At 36.9% G+C, this 7,544-nt stretch overlaps 1 protein-coding gene across 1 annotated transcript in view; it reads right to left on the bottom strand.

Moving 5' to 3' along the window:
• LOC146676553 (protein NLRC3-like) overlaps positions 1 to 7,544 on the bottom strand; it is a 464,157-nt gene that overhangs the window by 56,823 nt on the left and 399,790 nt on the right. The window lies entirely within an intron of this gene.

The following is a 7,544-nucleotide window of genomic DNA, read 5'->3' as shown; positions in this document are numbered from 1 at the left end:
AGGCCTTATCGGTGGGCTGGGATGGTAATGTGCCTCACTAATTACATTTTAGCATGAAAAAGTACAAGTTGGTTGTTAGTTTATTATATTACTTAATATTGTGTTAAATCACAGTATTAAGTAAACTGTATGTGTCCCAATAGTAGATGGGTCAGTCATTGGCCTTAAGAACTTGCTTTAGCAGTTTAGATGCAGCAACTTGTGTTTGTAATGTGATGGTTGATTTTTGTTTTTTCTTTAATTATATATGACTTTCCCTGTTTTTTTCGTTGAATTACAGTTTTTTTTATTCTGTGTGTTTTTTGGTGGTGCAGCCATATTGGCGTTGGGACTGTGTAAATAATATCAATAGTGAATTGTGATTACTGTAGATGATTTAATACAGTACTCAAAGCCAGTGCTATTTTAGTTTTTGTCTAAGTGATATCTCTTGACCGTCTTTGTTTCCCATAAATAAAGAATGTGGCATAAAATTAAGCCACATGTTATTCCAAAATGTTTTATAGTAGAGTTTTTTTCAAACTGTGTGTGCTGACATGGAACATTCAAAATAAGGTAATGACCTGCCTGCCTGGCAGCGTGCCGAGCGGGCGGATTTTGTATTCTAGTTCAGAACATTTTTCTGTTTGCCGTCCAGCATTAAAGCTGTACTTAAGTTCAGAATTTTGTTTCCGTGAGTCTGCATTTTCTTAACTTTTCCTGCCTGGACATGACAGTATAACCCTTTCACAGGGAGTTCTTCAAAATGAGGCGTACTGCGATCAACAAGACTGACTGGGTGGATGTCAAGTTAAAAGGAGGAGTTTTGAAACACCCAGTACAGAAGGACACAAATAGCTGCGGTGTGATTGTCATCTTGGTAAAGTAACAAAGACATGAGTTTCAAATAATTTTTGTGCTGATGGTGCATTATAAAATTGAGTCTGCTATAGAAAAGGAATATGACTAAATAATTTTTTAATATTTTGCTATTTACATAGATGGCAAAGGCATTCATGGAGTCATTTCCCAACATACCAGAAATGACATTTAAAACAACAATTAAAGCAATGGCACAGCAGCGTGAAGCTATTGCTTTAAATATACTGGGAGCCTCAGGTTTGTGAAGTGTTACAGCACAAAGAAATGACTTGATTTAAATATTCATTGTCAATCACAAGTTTTACTATGTTTGTACTAGTGTTCGAGGCAGAAAACAATTGCGCCATGTGTTCAACTCCAAAACCACCTTTTCCAGGGCCTTCAATCACCAAATGGGTAAGACGGATTTGTAATTGGGGATATTATTTAACAAAATCTATTGTGTATAGTTGCTTTTGTTATTTGGTTTTTTTGTTTTGAGGAAGAGGGGAAATATAGCCTTAACTTGCATGTAAATTTTTTTTTTGGTTTGTGTGTCAGTTATTTAGAATAGTTGATAATGAAAAAATATGCAATACATACTAATGGCAGATTAATAAAGATATTAATGTTAAATCATGTGATTAAATATTTTTTTTTATTTTTGGTTTGTTGAAAATTCACAGATCCAGTGTGACAGCTGTATCAGGTGGTTTCACACACAGTGCCTGCAGATGAACACTGAGCTGTTTCAGAAGGCAGAGGCTGCAGAATGGGAGTGCGCTCTCTGTGAAAAATAAATACTTGTATTTATTTTATAAAATGTATATAAGGTTGAATAATGTCATGTAAATTATTATTTGTATTGATAGAAACTAAGGAACAGATGTAAATTGTTTTTATACATTTTGTATGTGTACATATGTAGGTTATGTATTTCCGAAATGTAAATAGAGCTTGTTCGTTTAGATTTTGTATTGCATTCTTTTTCATGTTAATAGCTTTTGTAAAAAATTACACTAAGTTTAGAAAATAATGTGATTCTCGCAGTTTGGGTTTGTGACACAACCCTTTTTGCATTAGTTTTGGTATTTGTTGATTAAGATTACTATTGATCAATGTATGTAATTCTTGTTTTTGCTTTTATTAGTTAGTATTTTTTATTTGGCGATACTTTGTTATGTTCTTCTAATTCTCCCAGACACCTCATAGTTGCTCTTTCTTTACTGCTTTGTTTAAATAGATCGTTTCGTGTCACCTACCATTACAATTCATTCCAATTGCCCTTGTTTGTTAATGTGAGGTATACATTCGTCATGTTTCCTGTTTTAAGAGTCTGTTTTCCTTTCTCATGCTCAAGTCTTGGGTGTACCCCTTCATATTTTATCTCATACTGCTGGTCGCCATCATGTTCAGGTCTGTAGTAGTGTTGACATAGTCACAGTAATATTAATAACAGTCGTATTTTACTCTCGCCCATTTCAGGATTAATTACAGTTATTGTAACAAATTGCTTTTGCCTTGTTGTATGTTCAAGTTTCTTCCATCAGCCACAATAAAGGGCTCTCTTTTAATTCATCACAGTTTTGTTGTCCTCTTATGTCCTGCTTTTTAGTCTGCTTTTAAATTAAATCATCTCACCCGCTGTATAGTAAGTAAAACATATTCCATTATAAACCTTGCGGTAATCTTTAAGAAAATATTTTTAAAAATTGAAAAAAATTGAAATATTGTTTCAGAAGACTATTTGTAGTGGATTCATCTTATCAATGAAGTAGAGTTTGTGAGCAAATATTGATGTCTATGTTGTTGTTGGACCTCAACTACTCAGGATGATTTTTAATGAATTTTTGAAAATTGACATAATTCTATTGTATTGACTGTATTGAATTGTATATAAGTTTCCTTTAATTTCTGAGGAATTCTACAGTAAAACTGGCTGAAACTTGGCACACATGTACAGTAGGTGTCCCAGAGGAGGGATGTGTTGAAAGTTGGACCTCAACTACTCAGGATGATTTTTCATGAATTTCTGAAAATTGACATAATTCTGTTGTATTGACTGTATTGAATTGTATATCAATGTCCTTTAATTTCTGAGGAATTCTACAGTAAATCTGGCTGAAACTTGGCACACAGGTACAGTAGGTGTCCCAGAGTAGGGATGTGTTGAAAGTTGGACATCAACTACTCAGGATGATTTTTAATTAATTTTTGAAAATTGACATAATTGTAGTGTATTGGCTGTATTGCATTGTATACAAGTACCCTTTAATTTCTGAGGAATTCCACAGTAAATCTGGCTGAAACTTGGCACACATGTACAGTAGGTGTCCCAGAGGAAGAATCTGTTGAAAGTTGGACCTCAACTACTCAGGATGATTTTTCATGAATTTTTAAAATTGACATAATTCTATTGTATTGACTGTATTGAATTGAATATAAGTTTGCTTTAATTTCTGAGGAATTCTACAGTAAAACTGGCTGAAACTTGGCACACAGGTACAGTAGGTGTCCCAGAGGAGGGATGTGTTGAAAGTTGGACCTCAACTACTCAGGATGATTTTTCATGAATTTCTGAAAATTGACATAATTGTAGTGTATTGGCTGATTGCGTTGAGGTAAGGTAACTTTATTTATACCTAAAGGCAAGGTAAATTTGCTTTACAGAAAAATGACAGCATTCGACATCCCTTTAAAAACACACATACCTAGTAAATATATAAAACTCACTGTGACACATACTTTAATATTTCGAATCAAAAACAGTTCTTATTTAATTCAGTGACAGCAACGGGGACAAAGCTGTTTTTATAACGCTTTGTCCTGCATCTCGGAAATAGAAACCTCCGTCCTGAGGGAAGAAGCTGAAATTCACCCCTTAGAGGATGGGAACCATTTTTAAGGATTGATAAAGCCATCCTCTGTACCTGCTTAGAGTACAGGGAGGCTAAACAAGACTGTGGCTCACCTATCAGACGACTGGACCATCTCACTATCTGATTTAGAGAGTTTTTCTCTGTGACAGAGGTCTGACCAAACCATGCCACCAAACAAAAGGATAAAACAGATAAAAGAACAATAAAACAAAGTTAAAATGTTTTGGCCAATGTGGAAATGAACAAGTTTCCTAAGGCAATAAAGGTGCTGGTGACCCTTTTTACAAACTGATTTGCAATTTTGATCAATCAAAGTTCAGTTTTTCATTGATTATGGTCCCAAGATATTTATATGATTGTACTTGCTCTATTTTCTGACCTTTAATTAAAGTGACTCCGTGCCCATTTTGTTGTTTCCTAAAATCAACAACCATGTCTTTTGTTTTAGATATGTTCAGCTGGAGATAAGACTCCTCACACCACTGAACAAAGTCATCAATGACTGGACCGTGGTTAATTTCACCCTCTTTCAGTAAGCTGACAATAACAGAGTCATCTGCATATTTAATAATGACCCTGTTTTCATGTCTGCCCTGACACATATTTGTATAGAGAGTGAATAATAAGGGCGATAGCACGCACCCTTGAGGAGAACCTGTGGAGGAGAACACTGGGTCAGACAGAACCCCATTTATTCTCACTCTTTGTGACCTGTCAGTTAGAAAATCTAAAATCCAGCCCAGCAGGTTTTTCCTGATTTCAAACTGTTCTAAAAGTCTTTTAATTAAAATATGGGGCTGTATTGTATTAAAAGCCGAAGAAAAATAAATGAAAAGAAGTCTTGCAAAAGTCCCTTTACCCTCTACATGTTTAAGAGTTAGATTTAGTAAAGTCAAAAGTGCATCCTCCACTCCTCTGTTGGGCCGATATGCAAACTGCATTAGATCCAGCTGACCTTCAGTCTCTTTCATAATCACATTTCTGATGATTTTTTCAAAGACTTTCATTACAACTGAAGTGAGGGCAACAGGCCTGAAGTCGTTAAGAATTTTTGGACGACTAGATTTAGGGACAGGAACCACGACTGCTTCTTTCCAAAGAGAGGGCACATGTTGTGTTTGCAAGGATTTGTTAAAAATAACCTCAAATATAGGACTGAGTTCATCAGCACAAGATTTAATTAGGCGGCCACTAATATTATCAGGACCCTGGCTCTTGTTCACATTGACTGTATGAAAGGCCTTTTTAACATCGCTGAGTTCAATAATAAAGTGCTGAGTATCTCTCAGTTTCTGTTTCAGTTCCAAAATATCCTCGCTAAAATCAGAAGAACTAAAACGAGCATAAAACATGTTTAAAGCATTTGCAAAATCTCTGTCTGAATTAAAACCATCTAAAATGACCTGACTGCTGCTCTGGGGATTTTGAAACCCTGCTATGGTTTTCATACAAGTCCAGGCAGACCTAAAAATTTTTGCAGCAAATTTGCTTTCAAGAAGGTTTTTGTAGCTCTATTTTGCTTTCAAGATCTCGATTTTCATTTCCTTGGTGGCTGTCTGAAAATCGGTAACAGCCCCTCTTTAAAGGCCTGTCTCTTTTTCCTTAAACAGGATTTGACACTTTTAGTGACCCATGGCTTTTTGTTAGCGTAAATTTTAACGCGCTTACGGGGTATAATCATGTCTTTACAAAATACTGCATAAGAGCTAGTAACATCCACCAAAGCGTTGAGATCATCTCCACAAGACTGAATAAAAACTTCCCAATCTGTACACTTAAAACATTCCTGCAAGGTAAGCACAGATTCTTCTGACCATATGTCAACATCCTTAGTCTTTGTCTTCTCTCGTTTTAAGACAGTTTTATAGATGGGCAGAAGATGCACACAGTTATGGTCAGAAGATCCCAGAGGAGGAAGCGGGAGGGATTTATAAGCATCCGTAACAGAGGTCCAACATTTTATCCCGTCTGGTAGGACAGGATACATATTGATACAGATTGCCCAAAGTTGATTTAAGGGAGACATGGTTAAAGTCCCCCATTATAAAGTTTGGTGCATTAGGAGAAAGCGCCTGCAGCTTCTGCACTACGTCTGAAATGATGCTGCAAGTGGAGGCGGGGTGAGCCTTCGGGTGAATGTAAACTACGGTTATAAAAAGTTGTGGAAACTCACGAGGGAGATAAAACGGGTGCAGTGACACAGATAGAAGTTATAAGTTTGCTTTAATATCTGAGGAATTCTACAGTAAAACTGGCTGAAACTTGGCACACAGGTACAGTAGGTGTCCCAGAGGAGGGATGTGTTGAAAGTTGGACATCAACTACTCAGGATGATTTTTCATGAATTTCTGAAAATTGACATAATTCTGTTGTATTGACTGTATTGAATTGTATATAAATGTACTTTAATTTCTGAGGAATTCTACAGTAAATCTGGCTGAAACTTGGCACACAGGTACAGTAGGTGTCCCAGAGTAGGGATGTGTTGAAAGTTGGACCTCAACTACTCAGGATGATTTTTAATGAATTTTTATATAAAGCGAAAAGGTGCTACCGTAAAGACTGGTGTAAAAGCGCAAGGAAATTTATGCGGCGGATAGGAGGCGGCTGGCTTGACTGCGGCTCACAAATGACGGCTCACTTTACCGCGGTCATCTACGCCAGCGTCCGGTTATATTTTAGACAGCAAGGAACAGACGGCGGGTGACATAATTCTGAAGGCTAGACCGTCCAATTTCACAGTCGCTCATTTCCGGTCTACCCGGCTTTCGGAGGACTTAGACTACTAAGGCCGCGTGCTCAGGTGGACGCAGCCTCTGAAGTTGGACACCCCCGGCCTGTTTCCGGCTGGACAATAATAACAGTGACATTTAACTTATTTTATCCGATAAATAAACACTGTAAGTGTCAGGTTTTTTGTATATATATGTACATGTATCCCCCCCCCAGCCCCTTTGAAAGGTCTCCCTAATTCTGAGGTCTCAAGGTTGGCAAGTAGGTGCTAGGCTTGGTCCACATCAGTCTAAAATTGTATGTAACCACGAATAATGTGATTCCATGTCCACCAGGAGAGACTGGACAGAATAGATGTAAAACAAATATGCCAGCAGTTCATTTCAGCTAACGAGAGGAGCAGGCATGTGTTTGTTGTGTGGGCATGTAGTCCATATCTGTTGCTGTAACAGTAGTTCATGTTTAGAATTAAACATCCCAGCTCACTGATCTGATAGAGGGCAGTAGTAACTAAAATGTTGCATAATGTTGCTGAGAGATCATTTACTTTGTGGTAATCTTAGATGAGTAGTTTTATGGACAAAACCCACCAGATCATTCAGTGTTCCCTTAGTGCTAATGTATCAGAGATGTTGGTGTACTATAACTGAAGTAATGTTGTTAAGTCCTTAAAGTCATATTCTTTTATTGTCATGACTGTATTTGAAGCTATTTTTACTTTTGTATGATACCTGATTTATATGGAATATGGCTGAAGTAAACTAAAGCCTGAAATACTTAGTCACTCATTTGTTTAATAGTAATTTAACATTATTCACATATAAAACTATGAATTGTAATTTTAAACGGTTTAAAAGCATGTAGAATAGCACATGTAGGCAAGTATATTTCTCCTCTTTTTATCAAGAAGCAAAAACAAAAAGGAAAAAATAAGAAAACGGGGCGGGGGTCGATGGTTGAATCATCCGTCACCACCAATGCCACAACCAAATCTACACCCTTGCCACTCACGGAATTTCTGTCGCCATTGTAGTTTTTAAAGTCCCGTGATGAAGGCGGGGCTTTCTGTGAATCCGCACGCTCATTGGCTAA

This window comes from Rhamphochromis longiceps, linkage group LG3 (genome assembly GCF_057381845.1).
Source record: "Rhamphochromis longiceps isolate RC_006_pf linkage group LG3, R_longiceps_female_GT1.1, whole genome shotgun sequence".
Classification (NCBI taxonomy): domain Eukaryota; kingdom Metazoa; phylum Chordata; class Actinopteri; order Cichliformes; family Cichlidae; genus Rhamphochromis; species Rhamphochromis longiceps.
The sequence above is the reverse complement of the archived record's forward strand: the minus strand, read 5'-3'. Positions and strand labels throughout refer to the sequence as shown.